Genomic DNA, 19,419 nt, shown 5'->3' with positions numbered 1-19,419 from the left:
TAATAGTATTTTATCAATATGAATATCCTGAATTTGATCACTGTATTACCATATAGTGGTATGTATTAACACTGAAGTCTTTTGGGATAAGGAGGTATCATGTCCATAATTTTCTTTCAGGTGATTTAGACCTGTATATCTATAAACCTACCTGTATCTGTAGATTGAGAGCTAAATAAAGATATCTAAACTCAAAGAGAGAGAGAACAGCAAGTGTGACAAAATGTTAAGAATAAGGAATTTGGGGGAGGCTCCTGGTGGCTCAGTCAGTTGGGGCAATGACTCTTGGCTACGGCTCAGGTCATGATCTCAGGTTCGTGTGAGATCAAGCCTTACTTCAGGCTCGCCGCTCAATGGGGAATCTGAGTGAGGATTCTCTCCCTCTGCCTCTCCCCATGCTCTCTCTCTTTCTCTCTAATAAATAAATAAATCTTTTTAAAAAAGAATAAGGATAGGGGGTAAATGACCTCTATACAATCCTTGTACTGTTTTTATAAGTTTTCTCTAAGAAGGAAATTATGTTAAAATAAAAGGTTTAAAAATGGGATTTTCATTCACATTTCCTATTCCTTTCTTTGCTTCAGATTTCTTTTCTATGCTTATAACACCTGACATATATTTATTTGATTATTTTTTGCTCCCCCTGATATAATACAATTCAGTGGGACATGTTTTGTCCCAGCCATATTTCCATCTTGCAGAATAGTACCTAGCACATATTAAGTGCCAAATTACAAATGAATGTGCAATAACTATTCAATGAATATTCTCACAGGGGATAGAGAAGGAGGTTAAGAAAATGAAGCCAGAATAAGAATTCATAAAGAAGAGTTTTAAGGTATAAAATTTGTTACAGTTGTGGTGAAATTTAAGAACATGAAAGAAAAGAGAAAGTTCTGAAATCTTCTGAACAGAAAAAGATCATCTACAGAAGAAGAATAATCTGAGAGATAGCAGATTTCAACCACAACACTAGATACAAGTATACAATAAATATAATTTCAAAAGCTTTAAAGAAAAGATTCAGTCTAGAATTTTATATCCAGTTAAATTCTCACTTAACCTTGAACATTAAAAAAGATACTCTCAGGTCCCATGTTGGGCTCCATGCTCCTCAGGAAGCCTGCTTCTCCCTCTCCCTCTGCCTGCTGCTCCTCCTATTTGTGCTCTCTCTCTCTCTCTCTGTCAAATAAATAAATAAATAAAATTTTTTTAAAAAAGATATGCTCAGGAATGTAAGGAATGTGAGAACTAATAGCTATACAAAGAGCTTGCAAAAGAGAAGCTCACACTACATACAATATTGCACAGAAAATTCACAAAAATTCAAGTACTAGTCATCAATTAATTTCATATCATTGGCATCATGGAAACTAAAATGTTTATAATTACTTAAAAGAATGGGGCGCCTGGGTGGCTCAGTGAGTTAAAGCCTTCAGCTCAGGTCCTGGGATCGAGCCCCACATCGGGCTCTCTGCTCAGCAGGGAGCCTGCTTCCTCCTCTCTCTGCCTGCCTCTCTGCTTACTTGTGATCTCTCTCTGTCAAATAAATAAATAAAATCTTTAAAAAAAAAAAAAAAGAATGTCTGTAATTTTAAATATATGATCAATAAGCCTGATAGGTTCAAAACAAGTGATCTAATATATAGTTCAAGAAAGTAGATATAAAGCAAGAAAGTAAACCCTAGAATGAGGAAAGAAGAAATAATAAAGATTAGAGAAGAAATAAATGGAGTACAGAATAAAAGAGCAATACAGAAGATGAATAAAACCTTAACTTGGTTTCTTTTCAAAGATTTATAAACTAAAGGTATTTGGTAAGACTAATCAGAAAATTAAAAATGTTTATCTTCACATTAATTATTCTTTAATTTTTAAAAATTTAATTTAAAAATGCTTATCTGCAAAATATTTTAGAAATTTGAGAAATAACTATGGACAAAGTGGAAAGCTTTTACAGTTTGATAGAATGACAGAGACAACTACAGGTGGCAACTTGAAAAGCTTGAGACAAATGCATATCAAGGAACATATAGAATACCAAAATTAAATACCACAAGAATAAATAGAAAACATGAATAAATCCCATTATCAAAGAAATGTTTAAAAACTTATACCTCCACTCTGCTTTTGCCAGCAGAAAATCCCAGGCCCAGATGACTTTTAAAAAGAGTTCTATCTATTTTTAAATAATGTTTTTGTTTTGTTTTGTTTTTTTTAAAGAAAAAAAGGTAATTAAATAATTCATGAGGCTAGTATATTTGTAATACCAAGGCTAGAGAAGAACAGCAAATGGAAATTACATGGACATTTCACTTAAAAACAGATTAAAAGTTCAAATTAGGTATTAGCTAATGAATACTTAATGTATTTCTAAGGTAATACATCATAATCAGTGAGGATTTATCTTAGGAAATTAATACCTAAAAGGAAGACTAACTCAGAGAAATTATTAGAAAACTAGAATTAGAAGACCATCACCTTAACTTGATAAAGACATCCAGGAAACATGCACAACAAAGAAATACAGACTTGATCCTCTTAATGTAGGAAATAACACAAGGATACACCCACTATCTCTACTACCCTACTGTTTAAAATAGTGTTAGAAGTTCTGGCCAATGTGAGGAGAAAAAAAATAATAATAATTAATGGAGGAAGAAAAAGAAAAAAAGCTATGAAGATAGAAAGGGACAACATGGCTATTACTGTAAATTGCAGGATCATCTGCACAGAAAGTGTAACAGAATTTTCAAAATATGGTAACAATAGAATTCCAAAGATTGTCAAGTACAAACTTAGGTACTATATATCAATACCACTGTTGATAGGAATGCAAGCTGGTGCAGCCACTCTGGAAAACATCATGGAGGTTCCTCAAAAAGTTGAGAATAGAGCTACCCTATGACCCAGCATTTGCACTCCTGGGTATTTACCCCAAAGATAGAGATACAGTGATTTGAAGGGCCATGTGCACCCAAATGTTTATAGCAACAATGTCCACAATAGCCAACCTATGGAAAGAGCCTAGATGTCCATCAACAAATTAATGGATAAAGAAGATGTGATATATATATAGATATATAGAGAGATATATATCTATATATATGTATATATGCATACCATGCAGCCATCAAAAGAAATGAAATCTTGCCATTTGCAATGGCATGAATGAAACTAGAGGGTATTATACTGAATGAAATAAGTCAATCAGCAAAAGACAATTATCATATGATCTCTCTGATATGAGGAATTTGAGAAGCAGGCGGTGGGGGGTTGTGGGGAATAGGGAAGGAAAAAATGAAACAAGATGGGATCAGAAGAAGACAAATAATAAGAGACTCTTAATCTCACAAAACAAAATGAGGGTTGCTGGGGGCTGGGGGGAGGAGGGATAAGGTGGCTGGGCCAAGGGCATTGGGGAAGGTATATGCTATGGTGAATACTGTGAAATATGTAAGTCTGATGATGGAAAGACCTATACACCTAAGGAAAACAATACATTATATGTTATTAAAAAATAAATTTAAAAAATAAATTAGAAAATAAACAGTTATATTAATATCATTCTTCTATACTAGTTTATTAGCCAGGGTTCTTCAGAGAAACAGAGAACAGGATGTGTGAGATAGATAGATAGATAGATAGATACTATAAAATCTATCCATATAGACAGAGACAGGCAGAGACAGATACAGAGACAGAGAGAGACAAAGAGGGAGGCAGAGAGATAGAGAGACACATGCACCCAAAGATTTGATATAGTAAAGAAATGCTTCCATAAACAGGAAGAATAAGAAGTGGATTGACTGAAGATTGTTCAGTAGATGGTATTCAGGAAACTGGCTCATCATATGCATAAAAAATAAGTTTGGGCCCACACTTTATACTGAATATTAGCATGAACTCCGGGGGTTTAAAAGACCTATATATTAAAGGTAAAGCTATAAAATGAATGGGGGATATGATAATTTATTTAATCATCTGGTAGAGAAGTACTTCTTAAATAAGAACCCCAAAGCACAAACCAGAAGGCAAAAATTGGATTTGACAATATCAAAATTAAAGACCTCTGTTCAACGAACCGCTCTATAGATTATGTTAACATATGGGTGGCAGATTAGGAGAACATATTTGCAACCTCAAAAATCAACAAGGGATTAATCTAGAAAATACAAGGGACTCTTCTGAATCAACCAGAAACAAAAACGAACACAGTAGAAAAATAGGCAAAGCTTATGATGCTACAGTTCAAAGAAAAGGAAAGCCTAGAAAGATAAAAGTAGTGGAAGAGATTCTCAACTTTGTTAGTCAAAGTGTAACAAGAGAAGTAAAAATTAAAATAATGCAGACATACCCCTTTCTGTCCATCTAAGTGAAAATCAGATACCACCCAGAGTTAGCAAATGCTTAGGAAAGGAGATCACTTCCTGAACCCTGGTGGGAGTATGGACAAGGCAGCACCATTCTGGAGAGCAATGCGGCAGACCTGGGCCAAATAAGAAATGCATCGAAGGTAGGCAATGGCCTGACCTGTAGAGATGAGAAGGAGCAGGAATGTCATAAGGAGAAAAGCAACCAAATCATTCAATTCTTCAATGGCATACAATTCCCTTTGTGGTCATAGGGTGGATCATGGATGTTGGTGTTATGCCCACCTTACAAAGAACAAAATAACAAAGAAGATAGCCCAAGACTCGACCTCTCTGCTATGGTTTGGCCTTCACTCTACAAGGCTAGCTGAGACCTCAAAACTTTGGAGGTATCCTGAGCTAAAAAGAGACCTGGGAGAGCTGTGATCATTCACAACATCATGATCTTTGATCGTAGGTGTTTCATTTACCCAAAAAACACAGTAAAATGTAAGGTTGACCATATCTGAGTTACCCTTCTCACTAATCCGTGACTCTATACTAGGCTCTGTGACTTTGCCTCACTGACTCTGATCCTGACCTCTGACTACAAATTATATATCCCAGATAAACTCATATACAACGTCATGAACACCTAGCCATGAGAGACATGAACATGAACGCTCAAAATTTCATGGCAGGCGACGGGCTGTGCTGGAGCCCAGCTGAGATTTTATCAGTAGTGGAATGGATAAGTAAAATAAATAGACTTGAGTCTTATATGATGAGTGGGAACCCCACAAGCGAAGAAGTAAAGGGAAGTTCTTCTTGATCTAGGAAGGAAGCAAAATCTACATGGGTGTGATGAGTGAGGAAAACAAAAAACAGAAATGACCTTCAGGTTGTTCCAATGAGTCCGATGCTGAGTAAGTGAGTGACGTGGTTGGATCGTGACTAGCTGTGAGGATAGACTGGAATAAGGACCTAAGGAGGCAAGAAGACCAGCAACGTGGCTGATACAATCCAGAAATGTGCAGTCTTGAACAGGTAGTACTGGTGGAGAGCGAGGAAAGGACAAATCTGAGAGGAGTTAAGGAAGAATTGGCAGGACTTGGTTGTGATAGGAGTGAGGAAGAAGGGAAAAATCTAAAATAATGCCACATCTCTGGCTTGGAATTTGAGTCAATGATTATGTCATTAACTGAGATCAGAAGACAGGAAATACAGGGGAATACTTTCGGGGCTTAACAAATACAAACAAAAATAATTAAGTCATTGGCTCTGCTGTCGAGAATCTTCAAGTTCAGTGGGGAAGAAAGCCACAGAAACAAGTGATATTGTAGTAAAATTGCAAGGTACAGTAATAGCATCAGGGAAGGGAAATTAGCTGCCTTGGAGGGTGCATACTGACTGTAATTAAGAGCAGAGACTCTGGAGCCAAGCAAGTACTGGGATTTGAATCCTAATTCCTCCTTTGAGAGTTTGTGTTCTCTAATTTTTCCATGTCTCAGGTTCCTCATCTGCAAAATGGGACTGACTATAGCACCTATAATGCAGGTCTGATGTGAGGTTTTAATTAAGACACTGTTAGGAACACAAGCAGTGTTTAGACTGGTGAGTAACTTAATCTCAGGAAACAAACTGAGGGTTGCTGGCGAGGAGGGGGAAGGAAGGACAGGGTGGCTGGGTTATGGGCATTGGGGAGGGTATGTGCTATGGTAAGTGATATGAAATGTGTAAGCCTGACAATCCACAGACCTGTGAATTATACAAATAATACATTATATGTATTGGGCAAATAATACATTATATGTTAATTTTTTAAAAATAAATAAATAAACTGAATAAGTGAGTAAGTCATGTCCTTGAGGCCATATGATATTGTAAAAACGGGAATTCAGATTCTGGAGGAAATGTGTAAGCCTGACAATTCACAGACCTGTGAATTATACAAATAATACATTATATGTATTGGGCAAATAATACATTATATGTTAATTTTTAAAAAATAAATAAATAAACTGAATAAGTGAGTAAGTCATATCCTTGAGGCCATATGATATTGTGAAAATGGGAATTCAGATTCTGGAGGTAGAAGCATCCATTGTAGTCCGGAGTTCAGGTTATGTATCCTTGGACAAAGCAACCACATTTCTGAGTCTTAGCTTCTTACATGTTCAATATACAAAGAAAAAAAAAAGAACAAAAAACCTTTCCTGCCCTAGGTATCTAACAGGTCTTTAAAAACAAAGTAAAATAATGGATGCATTTAAATGAAGCTGTAAAACCAATACCAATGGAGCAAATTATAATCATTAATGCAATTTCACTAGGGGAAGAAATGCTAACAATAGAATGTACTTGCTGTTGTAAGGGTTTGCCAGTCTGTGGGAACAGGGAAATATCAAGGACGGAGATCTGACCCAGGGATAGAATTACCAATTCATTCCACCTTCCTTTCAGGGTTCTTATGACAATTAACTTGCCAAGTTTCAACCGCAAGACCATATGTTTACTAGATCACGTGGGGAAATGTGGTTTATTCTGATTATTTGTTTGTATTAACATTATTAGTGCAGTGCTTCATGTATTACATTGGCTCAAATTCAATCTGTCAGGAGGCTTCACAGCACATAAAGTGTAAAAATATTCTAAATGCAAGTGATTTTTAAAATAGGAGAATCCTAAGTTCACCTCCTCCCTCATGGACCTTGTTGGCAATCACCTTGGACCTCACACAGAGTGGGAGTCATGCTGATTACAGTCCTGACCCTTTCTGAAGTCTTGAAGTTCCTTCTGAAATGTTAAAGGAGTATTCACATGTATTAATGACAGCTTTAATATTTAATGGACTTTAATTATTCTAATTATTTGGAAGCTGGTATTCAGTGACCTAATTCAAGGTAGGTCGTTTGACCAACCAGACCACCCAATTTCTGAGCACACAGAGTAACTAAATATACATCAAACTCCTCCCTTCAGTGCTTCCCCCTCGCAATTACAAATAATATGCTAAGTTCAGCCAGTAAAGTGAAGAGTCATTATAGTACCCAAATTCACAGTTGTTACTTTCTAAGTTGTAAATCAGCCCATGATTTATATGGGCTTCCTACTTCTTCAGCCTCATCTCTCCCCTTTGCTTCCACATACTTGGTTTCTGCCATACAGAAGACTTTGCAGTTCCTCAAATGTATCATCCTATTCAATAATTCATTACCTTTGTATACTGATCTCTTGGCTTTCAACATCTTTCCCACTACCCCAAGCCTAGCTCAATCCTCATTCAGTAGGAGAATTCTTACTCATGCTTCAAAACCTATTGCAGACAATTGCAGACACTACTCCTTGGTGAATCCTTCCCAGATTCCCAGTTGATAATATGTCCCCTCTCCCATTGTGTCCTCAACATTTCTCCATGAGAGTTACTGATTGTGACCCCTCCAAAGTCTGCAAGATCCTTGGGGAGAGGAAAGTGATTTGTTCTTCACTTCTTTCTCTAGTCCTGGGCCGGGCTTGAAGTAAAGCTCCCCAAATCTTGTGGTGCCCACACATACAGGAAGTCTCCTCTAATTCGGATCCTTTGTCTGAAGGAGCTCACTGTCTCAGCCCCTTGTTTGGAATGTCTCCTGATACAAAAAGATCAGGGAACAGGTTTTTCCTTGGGACAAATGGGCGTGGATTATGAAAATATTATGCAAGATTAGTCAAATGCTGCACTGTTTCCTTTAGGAACTGTCCAGGTACACAACTGTCGGTCAGTTCAGGAGTGGATCTTTCGTTGCAGGTGAATGGGGGCCGGTGGAGGGGACTGTGACGATTGGCTTCCTTAGGGGATGGGCTTTGATTGCTCCCTGAGCTCTACGCCACCAGGCAGAGGTAAGACTGTTCGTCAAGAACTTCTCTTTGTGTCTTAGCAACCTAAATACTCTTCCTGGTCACTACAGAAGGGACACGGAAAGTCTCCTTCTTCTTTCCCTCCTCCTATTTCTAAGTACTTTTTGTTTTTAAGTATCTATAAGTCTCTTTTGACTGTGACCAAGCTAACGGGCTTGGGTTGCACACAGGTGACATGGATGAGACTGCCTTTGTTAGAAACGAGTAGAACGATGAGAAATCCTCTCAGTGATACAGTGGCTGAGGAGTTCCCTGAGGAGACAAAAGGAGGAGAATGAAGTCTGAGTCTCTCTGTGGGTTGAGACACATCGCTGATGATCATAATCTAGAGCTGTTGCTAGGAATTGACAAACACATGGTGTGGTCATGAGAGCTGGCTGACTCCAAGGGAGGGGAAGGGAGAGACAGAGAGAGAGAGACAAGTAGAAAAGTCCAGGAGATAAGAACCCCCTGTAAGCATGATGCTCCATTTCTGGTTTCCAGATGGTGATATTTTTGTGTGAGGATGTCGTTCAGAACAATGTTCAGCATGCCCTAAGCAGAATGATGTTTTGGTACCTGATCCTTAGCAGATATAAGTTGTTAATTAATGAAATATGCTAAGACTAATGAAATTGAATGTTCCAATATATTTATATATCAACATATGGAAACACAAAAACCTTCGTTTTATATATGTGTGTGTATCTGTCTGTCTTGCTGCATAATAAAAGTAACTATTTTCAGCAGATATTTTTTCAAAGTCAGCACAGGGCTCCCTCCCCCTATCCTGGTTCTGACATCACCATTCCCGGGGTATTCTCACAGAAGTACCCTAGTAATTGTTTATTCATGGTGGATAATACGTTGCTAAATAAAACTTTCCTGGGCCACTCCCTCAACTCCTCTAAGATGAGAGATCAAGAAGTGAGGGGGTTGGGGAGAAAGGATTTTTTTTTTTTTTTTGAAGGAAATAGCTCTAGGGCTGCATTTGCATTCCTTTTTGGTGCTTCTCCCCTGAAAAATACATGGAGTGATAAATGCAATGAGACGAACAATCTGCTTTCTGCGGCAACAGTAAAGAGAGCACTCAAGAGACACAAACTGCGATACGTCCAGGCAATGGACACCTACCTGGCCACTAACACATAAGTCAGATCTACACACTTGGCCATGGCATAACGTCCAGCAGGTGTATACAGATGAAACATCCTGGAGGCCAAAATTGGCAACACTTTTTATCATGATTACTTCACAAGATTGAGAAGATGGCAACATTTCCCCACTTGGTGTTATATATGTTGTGTTGTTCAAAAGGTTGGCAATGAGCCAAAGTGTTGCATTTCTTCCATAAAGAAAAAATGACTGAAAGAGTGAATGTGAATGAGAAAATGAGAAGAGGGAAAGAAGGAGTCAGGGCACAGATCCCAAGAATGTGGTCGAGGAGTCCTTCTTTGCAGATGGGGCTGATTGTTTTCTATTTCGTATTATAAAATGCCAAAGACACTGTGCTAAGAAAAAAAATAAGTGTGGGTGTGTGTATAAGTAAAATCAATCCTTAATAAATTATATTGCTAATAATATACTAGGCTCCTAATTAAACATTGAATTTTTAACCAATTCAGTATATTAATAAAAAGAGACATTGGGGAAGGACAGGAACACTTTGGGAACTTAGTTTAATTTTCTTTTCAAAAAAAGGAAAAAGGAGCCGGACCCCCCAAACCATGGGGCATGCAGAACAACTTGAACAAGATACAGAGAATCACAGAGACACAGGGTAGGGCAAGGAGTGAAAGGGGTCAGAAGATTAATAGTAAACTCCTTTTTATAGATATCATACTTTATAATGTGCATAATATTTCATCACCTTAGGGTCTTAGTGGAACTTTAGGTACTTTTTAAAAGTTTTTTTTTTTTTTTTTGGTAGGTGTTTATAGGTTCTAGAAAATAAGAATTAAAAATGTTTTCAGAGGCAGGATTTGAATAAGTCAAACTTTAGGCTTCATAGAAAAAGCCCACCCACATTATATGATCTTGTTTGTTTCCTGCTTGTTTCTGTTAAAGTCTATGAAGTTCAATTATGCCCCTTACTGTGTAATTTAAGACACCCTGGCTATCCTTCAAATCTCAAGAGAGAAATCTCAGGGATGGGGGAGGATGTAGTATAAGGATGACAGGAGTTGTGGTTGAGTCAGAGATAGCAAAGCTCGGAAAAAAGCAAGCCACCCACTCTAAGTGACAGAGATCGTAGAGGGTGGAGCCCAGATTTAAATCAAAGTGTGTCCCAGCAAAGCTATACTCTTAAGAAAAAAAACTCAAATTCTGCCTGACACGAAAGTATCATTTGCTCACAAGGCTATAATTAGAGCTTCACGTATCCTCTTATACTTTCTAAAAGGGCAAGCTTTATGGAACCAACAAAGCAGTGACTTCTCTGGGACAAGATGTGACTGGTACCAAAGATGCCTGACTCAGAGGGTACAAGAAAATAGGGTTTCACATAAGAAATGTCCACTCCACTGGCTAGTAAAGGAAAGATGGATATATACTAGACAGAATCATGGCCCCCGTAGCAAAGATGTCAGCACATTACCGTACATATCAAAAAGGACTTCAGAGATGATTTGGAGTCTTGAGATGGGAAGATTGTCTGGAATTATTTGGGTGGGCCCAGGGTGATCACAGGGTTCATGTTCGAGAAGGGCAGGAGAGTCAGAGTTAGAGAGGAGATGTGATGACACAGGCGGAGAGTCCGTGTCAGAGAGCTCCAAAGATGCCACCCTGCTGGCTTTGAAGCTGGAGGGGCAGTCCTGAGCACGCAATGATGGGCAGCTTCTAGACGCTGGGAAAGGCAAGGAAATGGGTTCTCCCCCGGGGCCCCCAGAATGGAATGCTGCCTTGCTAATGCCTTGATTTGAGCCTAGTGACACCGATTTTAGACCTCTGACCTCCTAAATTGTAAGATGATAAATGTGTGTTGCCTTCAATCAAATTTGTAGTAATTTGTTGCAGCTCAATAGGAAACAAATACCACTGCCATGGACTTTTTTTGTGTACTAGTGGGTTCCAAGCAATCAGTGTCACTGAGGACAGGAGTGGGATAGCTGGAGAATATTGTTGATCAAGACAGGGCAGAATCACTCAGCTGGAAAAGCCTCAGAGTGTGACTTTTAGAGGTGTAGACAGTGAATGGTGCTTTTCCATCATTCTTCCTTAATCCTTGGGTCCCAAGAAAAAGCAGCATCTGAGTGACACACATAGAGCAATGCACTCACTTCATCACACAGGAGCTTCTCTGCACAGTGTAGAAAACTTAAAAAACATATTCACAAAGATCTTACAAAATAATTATCCTCGTATTTAATCCTTTCATATTTTAACCATTCCGGTTTGTTCAGGCATTTGTAAACTTTCAAAGACAAATTTAACTGCAGATAATAAATTATTTAAACCTTACAGAAAAAGGCTTTCTGAGCCCATTCCCACAGAGCTGACATTTCCTGAATCTCGATCTTCCATCACCTTCCAGAAGATGCAAAAGGAGAATGTGGGCAAGTCACATAATCTCCCTAGAGTTCCTGTTTTGTGAAATTATGCCCAATTCATTGAGATGGGAAACGAATCTTGAATCCTAGATCTGGAAGGAGCCCCAGAGATGGCAGTAGCCCACATTCTGCATTTTCATGTGAAGAAACTCAAGCAGTCACTTGTCCAAGACCTCACACAGCGCTACCCTCCACCTGTGCCCCCAAGGACACAGCATGCGTGCCAGGCTTCCTAAGGTGGTAGGAGTACGGATCCCCCCCCCGCCCAGAGAATTGTGTAATTTCGGAAGGAAGACAACAAATAATGTAAACATATAAAGCGGTTTCTCATAAATACAATGACAGAGGTAAGCACAGGGTGCTAGCTGAGTTTGGAGGAAGGACACACAGCCCCAACAGGCCCCACTTGCCATGGATACTCCTTGTTTTTCAAAATAAAAACGTCCATTAACTTCTCTTTAGTTGACAAAAATAATTGTGTCCTTGGTAAATTGTTTTTCTTTTTCTTTTCTTCTTTTTTTTTTAAGATTTTATTTATTTATTTGACACAGAGAGAGAGAGATCACAAGTAGGCAGAGAGGCAGGCTGAGAGAGAGGAGGAAGCAGGCTCCCTGCTGAGCAGAGAGCCCCATGCGGGGCTCTAACCCAGGACCCTGAGATCATGACCTGAGCTGAAGGCAGAGGCTTAACCCACTGAGCCACCCAGGCACCCCTGTTTTTCTTTCTTTTTTTTTTTTTTTTAAGATTTTATTTTATTTATTTATTTGAGAGAGAAAGAAAGAGAGAGCACAAGCAGGGTGAAAGACAGAGGGAAAAGCAGACTCCCCACAGAGCAGGGAGCCTCACGGGGGCTCCTAGATCCCGGGACTCTGGGATCTTGACCTGAGGTGAAGGCAGACACTTAACCAATGAAGCCACGTAGGCACCAGGTAAATTGTTTTTAAAATACTGTCACAATGAAATGAAGAAAATAAAGATGGTCCATAATTGAAATGATAGTGTCCAGAGATTATAGTGCTATTATATCTATATGTAGATGTGTGCATATACATATACATATGGATTTCCAGTCTCTCAATAGATGTATAATTTTAATGGATATATATATATAAATATATAATCTCCTGCTACTAGTTGTCACAACGCACTCTCACAGATACCTTATTTAAAGTCACTAAATCTCAGCATTGGAGTGGATACACTAAAAGCCATCTAGGCCAATTTCCACATAAATAAAACTTTTTATTTTTTAATAACTTGAGATATATAGAAAAATTGCAAAGGTAGTACAGAGAGTCTCCCAGATCTGTTTTCCTTATTATTAACATCTGACATCGGTGTGGCACATTTGTTACAATTAATGAACCAATATTGATACACTATTGGTAACAAAAGTCCATGGTTACATTCCCAATAGTTTGTAACTGATACTCTTTTTTTGGTCCACAATCCCATGAAGGATGTGACATTACATTTTGTTGTCACATTTTCTTGGACTCCTCTTGACTGACAGTTTCTCAGACTTCCCTTGTTTTTGATGACTTTGGCTTTTTTTTTTTAAAGAATATTGACCAAGCATTTTGTAGACTATCCCTCCGCTGGAATTTCTCTGGGATTTGACTCGTGATTAGAGTAGGGTTATGAGTGTGGCAGAGGAAGAACTCAGAGGTAAAGTAGCACTCTACTCAAATTGGGTCAAGGCTACATAACAGTCGACATGATATTGCTGCCGATGTTGACCTTGATCACCCGGCACAGGTACTGTCTGCCTGGTGTCTCTACTGTAAAGTTACTCCCCAAACACACCTTATACTTTACCCTCTAAAAGAAAGTCACTATGCATAGCCCATTTCCAAGGAGTGGGAATTTAGAAGGTGGTGTATCGACCTAAACTATTTGGAATTCTTCTGCATGGGAGATTGGTCTCTTTTCCCACAATTATTTATTTATTCAATCACTCATTTATATCAGTGAGGACTCATGGCTAGTTATTTTAAACTTTTGGTCTTGATCTAAGGCTGTTTGATTCAGTGTGTGCTCAAATTGTACCAACTTTGGCCATTAGGAGGCTTTTTTTTTTCCCAGATGGCTTTTGGATCTCCAACATTACACATTTGTGTGTGTGTGTGTGTGTGTGTGTATAGCACTTCCTTACCTTCTAGCACTGTCAAGAGCTGTAAGTTCATGTTTTTTATTTTCTGCCCTAGACCTGATTCCTTTTATTGAAGAATGGTATCAGAAACCAAGTTCTAGGTACTAGGCATGCTTATTAATGGTGGGGTATTTCGCTTCTAGGCCTTCTCAGCTGACAGAAGGAGGAAATATATATGTGTCTGTCGACCCTTGTATACAGACATACCTATATGTCCATATGTAACCATCTGTATCTACAGTAAGCTAATCATGAGTTAATTCTGATGTCCCCAAGTCTAATCCCTTACCACCTGGGTCACTGCCGCCTCTTCCCCTTGTTTACTTGTAAATTTCCACTCCAACTGTGAGAAATCTGGCTCCTGCCTTACATTTGTGTCTTTTCCCTTTTATTCTCAGCCTGGCTAGAGATTTATCCCTTTTATTAATCTTTTCAAAGAAATGGATTTGGTTTCATTAATTTTTTTCTAGTATTTTCCTGTTCTCAACCTCATTGATTTTCACTGTCATTTTTATTATTTCTTTTCTTTTCTCCTGCTTGCTTTAAGCCTATGTTGCTCTTCTTTCCCTAGTTTTCTAAGGTAAAAGCTTAGTCTGTCCATTTTTTATCTTTATTTTCTCTAAAATAGGTACCCTAAATTCCGTTCTAAACACTGCTTTTATACTTTTGTGTTTTCGTTTTCATTTGGCTCAAAATATTTTAAAATTTATCTTGAGATTTCTTCTTTAATTCATGTTATGTTGCTTAGAATTCTGTTGTTTAATCTATTTTGAAATTTCCCAGGTTTTTTCTGTTTTTAATTTCTAGTTTGATTCCATTGTGCATGAGAACATGTTTTCTGTGATTTCTAGTCTTGTAAACCTATAAAGTCTTGACATTTATCTCATCTTGTAACTGTATTATATAGCCCAGAATGTGGTCGATCTTGCTGAATGTCCCATGTGAGCTTGAGAAGAATGCATAATCTTCAGTAGTTGAATGCAGTTTTCTATAAATGCTATTTGGATCAAGTTGGTTAATAGTGTTGTTCAGGCTGTCAATACCCTTACTGATTTTCTGCCTGCTTTGTGTATCAGTTACTGAAAGAGGAGTGTTGAAGTCTCTAACTATGATAGTAAATTTGTCTATTCCTCTTTTAAGAGCTGTCAGTTTTCACATCATGTGTTTTGATGCTGTTGTATTAGGTGCATACACAAGATTGTTATGACTTCTAAAAGAATTTAAACCTTTATAATCATATAATACTCGTCTTTATCCCTGATAATCTCCCTCGCTCTGAAGTCAGCTTTGTTGGAAATAAACATAGCTAATTCAGCTTTCTTTGATTAGTGTGATATGTCTTTTTCCATCCCTTTTACTTTTAATTTATCTGAGTCTTTATATTTAAAGTACATTTCTTGTAGACAGTATATAATCAGGGCTTGTTTTTTTAATCCACTCTCACAGTATTTGTTTTTTAACCGGTGTATTTAGACCATTCACATTTAAAGAGATTATTGATTAGTATCTACTGTATTTGTAATTGTTTTCTATTGGCTGCACTTGTTCCTTGTTTTTTTTTTCTCCCTCTTTTTCTGCTTTCTTTGGTTTTATTGAGCATTTTATATGATTCTATAGTTCTTCTCTTAGCTTGTCAGTTACATTTATTCTAAAATACTTTTAGTGATTTCCCTAGAGTTTACAATACACATTTTAATCTAAATTCACTTCAATTTTTAAAAATTTATTTATTTATAAATTATAAATTATAAATAAATAAATAAATTTAAAATAATTTAATAAATTTTAAATAAATAAATTTTCTCTTCAGGAAAGATGGCACAGGGGAGAGGGGCAAAGGGAGACGAGAGAAAAACTGAAGCAGACTCTGTGCTGAGCCTGGAGTCTACATGGGGCTTGATCTCACAGGACATCAGGACCCTGAGATCATGGCATGAGCCCAAACCAGGAGTCTGATGCTTAACTGACTGTGCCACTCAGCCACCTCTAATCTAAATTCACTTTAAATAACACTATACTACTTCCTTTGTCATATGGATACCTTCTGTATCTGTATGGAATAGTCCCAGTTCCTCCCTCCTATCCCATTTGTGATATTACTGTATTTATTTCACTTATCTGTATGTTATAATCACCCAATACATTGTTACTATTATTATTTCAAACAGTTATATTTTGGATCGACTAAGAGTATGAAAAACAAAACATTTTATTCCACCTTTATGTTCTGTTCTTCCATGATTCTCTTTTCTTTTATAGATCCAAATTTTGGACCTAGATCATTTTCCTTCTACCCAAAGACACTCTCTTAACATTTGTTTCAGGACAGTTCCACACGTGATGAATTTTCCCAATTTTTGTGTTTCTGAGAATGTTTTTACTTTCCCTTCATTTGGAAAAATAATTTTAGTGGATAGAGAGTTCTAATTTGGGAGGGGGATTTTCATTCAATACTTGAAATATTTCCCTTCACTCCCGTTTTGTTTCCACGGCTTCCGATAAGAAGTCTGTTGTGATTCTTACCCTCGTTCCTTTCTAGGTACATTTCCCCTCCTCTGGCTCCTTTCAAAATTTTCTTTTTGTTTTTAGGTTTCTATGGTGTGAAGATGATATAGGTAGGTGTGATTTTCTCATATTTATCTTACCTGGTGCCCTCTGAATTTCCTGAATCTGTGGTTTGGAGTCTGTCATTAATTTTGGAAAGTTCTCGGCTTTTATTTAATTTTTTTTTTTCTGCTCTGTTCTCTCTTTGCTTTCTGATATTAAAATCGTATATAACACATCTTAAAATTGTCCCATAGAACTTGAATGTTCTATTTTAGACTTCATTCTTTTTCTTCTTTGACTTTCAGTTTAGGAAGTTTCTCCTGCTATCTTTGAGCTCACAGATTCTTTCCATGGCTGTGTGAATCTACTAATGATTTCATCAAAAGCATTCTTCATTTTTGCTGCAATATATGTTATTTCTAGAATTTCCTTTCAATTTTTTTCTTAAAGTTTCCTTCTCTCTGCTTACATTACCCATCCTTTTTTGCATGCTGTCAACTTTTTCCATTACACCCTTAACACATTAATCATAGTTATTTTACACTGTAAATCATTCCAACATCTGTGTCATACCTGAGTTTGTTTCTAATGATTATATTGTCTCCTCAGACTATGTTTTTTCTTGGTTTTGATGTGTTTTGTAAATTTTTGTTGAAAGTCATACATGTTGTGTCAGGTAATAGGAACTGAAGTAAACAGCTTTTGGTGTGAGAATTTATGTTAATCAAACTAGAAGTTGGCCTATGTTTAATGATTGCTATAGCTCTAAGTACCAGAAGTTTCAAATTCCTCTAGTGTCTTAGTTTTGGGCTCCTATTTTGACTTCGGCCTTCCTTGGAGAAAAAGAGAGACAGAGATTCCAGCTCTTTCACTGTAACCCACTAGTATTATAGAGGATCCCTGTTGGTGTATTGGATAAATGTTGGGAGAGGAAGCATTCTATAATATTCTGATTAGATCTAGTCTTAGGGCTGTGATTTTCACAAGTGTTTCTCTAGTGGGACAACCTTTTCCCTCCTGCCCATGGCAGCAGCATTCCCAGTCTATATTCCTGGAGATCTGACCACTGTTAACTATGGTTGGTTTTTGTTTTTTATTTTTTTTCCTTAGGTGAGACAAGGCTAAAGTGGTCTAATAAAGGAGAAATCCCCTTCCACAATTCTCTTCCCTTAAATTGGGGTAAAGTTCTGGCAAAGCCTTTTTCCCCTGGAAAGTAGACCTTTGCTGTGGAGAAAGATCTGAACATATTTCAGAATGATTACTTTTCCTCTCCTTCTCTCAGAACCATGAAGGGATCTTTCTTATATCTTCACTGTGAGGACCTGGTGGGTTTCCTGGAGGTAAAGCCCACAAAAATATGAGATTCTCCTGGACTACATCCATGAGGGATCTTAGGTGACCTCAAACTGTGTCATATTCAGTGTGTTACTGTTGCAAAATAGTAGCAAATACACTATCCCTCGTTAGGATTGTGTCAGAAATCTGGACTTTTTTCTTACTCTGTGAAGCTTGTTGACAGAAATGGTAGTTGTAAGGGTGGTGGTTCTTCTTGAACTACTGAAGAAACCTTTAGACTAAAATGGCTTGGAACCACTAGAGTGGACAATGCTGACTACATTCATGGAAATGAACATGACAGGGAGTGTCTGAATATATGTAATATAACGTAAGATAACTAATATCACAGCTATTTAGTGATCCTGATATTTTTCAGTTCTCAAGACAATGTGTAGGCAAAATGACTCCATTTACTGTTTTCTATGAAATGTTTCTGAATATTTGGCATTCTCCCTTCCAATCAAACTTGGTAGAGGAAGGACTAAAACTAGTGCCCCCTTCCTATATTATTGTGTCACACTGGTTCAGTTCATCAGACCTTTATTTATTGATCAGTTAATTATTTCTTATGAGCACAAGAAACGAGATGACGATCCATCTGTCTGGAGTGTCCTAGAGCACTCTCCTCAAATACCGTTTCTTTGCATTCTGAAAGCATTTTATACCTCAATTACAGTGATAAGCAATTCACAGTGTATACAGCTGTTTTGTGTCATGGCTAGTGGTCCTATTTCAGGAATAAAGATTAGGGAGCTGCCTCCATTGTGTTACTTTCCTATATGGTCAGATTTAACATATTCATTGTTAGAAAGCAATTTCAGTTTTCTTGCCAACTTTCATCTTCTGTAGAGTGGGTAATCTAAGTCATAAGAATGTACATTTTCCCCCATGGGGTTCGGTAAAGGGAGAGAGTAAAGAAAGGGTTTTTGTTGTTGTTGCCAGCAATAACGCAGCCCATAAACTTTTAAAATATATTTTGAATTGCTCTGCTTCTAAAAAACTTTATTCACCTATCCTCTGTTATCTTAGATTATTTCCCATAGTATTATAACTTTTTGTTTATGCCTTTATTTCCATCCTAAAAAGATAGCTCCTTAATTCAGGGAGAATATCTTATTTTTATTATCTGTAGTACCTGGAAGAAAGCTATCTCAGAGATATTGCTCAATAAATACCTGTTGAGATGAAATTAAAACTAATAAGATTCTACTTAGATTTGAAGTTGAGCTTCTTTCTTTACTGAGCTCTAAAGCCATGTATCCAAACTGCCTGCATGATGATTATCCTGATTGTTGTCCTACATACCAATCAATCACCATGCATCTAACATGATTTTAGTCAGTTTAAAGAATATTTTTCATACATTATGGCAGTGATGCCTACAATAATTGTATGAGGGAGCACCTATGAAATGAATGTTTGCATTTTACTGGTAAGAATACTGAGTCTTAGGGATTGAGACCTACAGGGTCTCACACATAGTACACGTTGGAACCAGCGTGAGGACTAAGCCCTTGGGGCCCTAAGTCCTAAGCAATTTATGATTCTCTTTTGTGTGGTATGGGGGTCTCAACACTCTTTTGATACTTAGAACTGAAAAAATTTTTGT

Source organism: Mustela nigripes, chromosome 4 (genome assembly GCF_022355385.1).
Source record: "Mustela nigripes isolate SB6536 chromosome 4, MUSNIG.SB6536, whole genome shotgun sequence".
Taxonomy (NCBI): domain Eukaryota; kingdom Metazoa; phylum Chordata; class Mammalia; order Carnivora; family Mustelidae; genus Mustela; species Mustela nigripes.
This window is presented reverse-complemented; position numbering follows the sequence as displayed.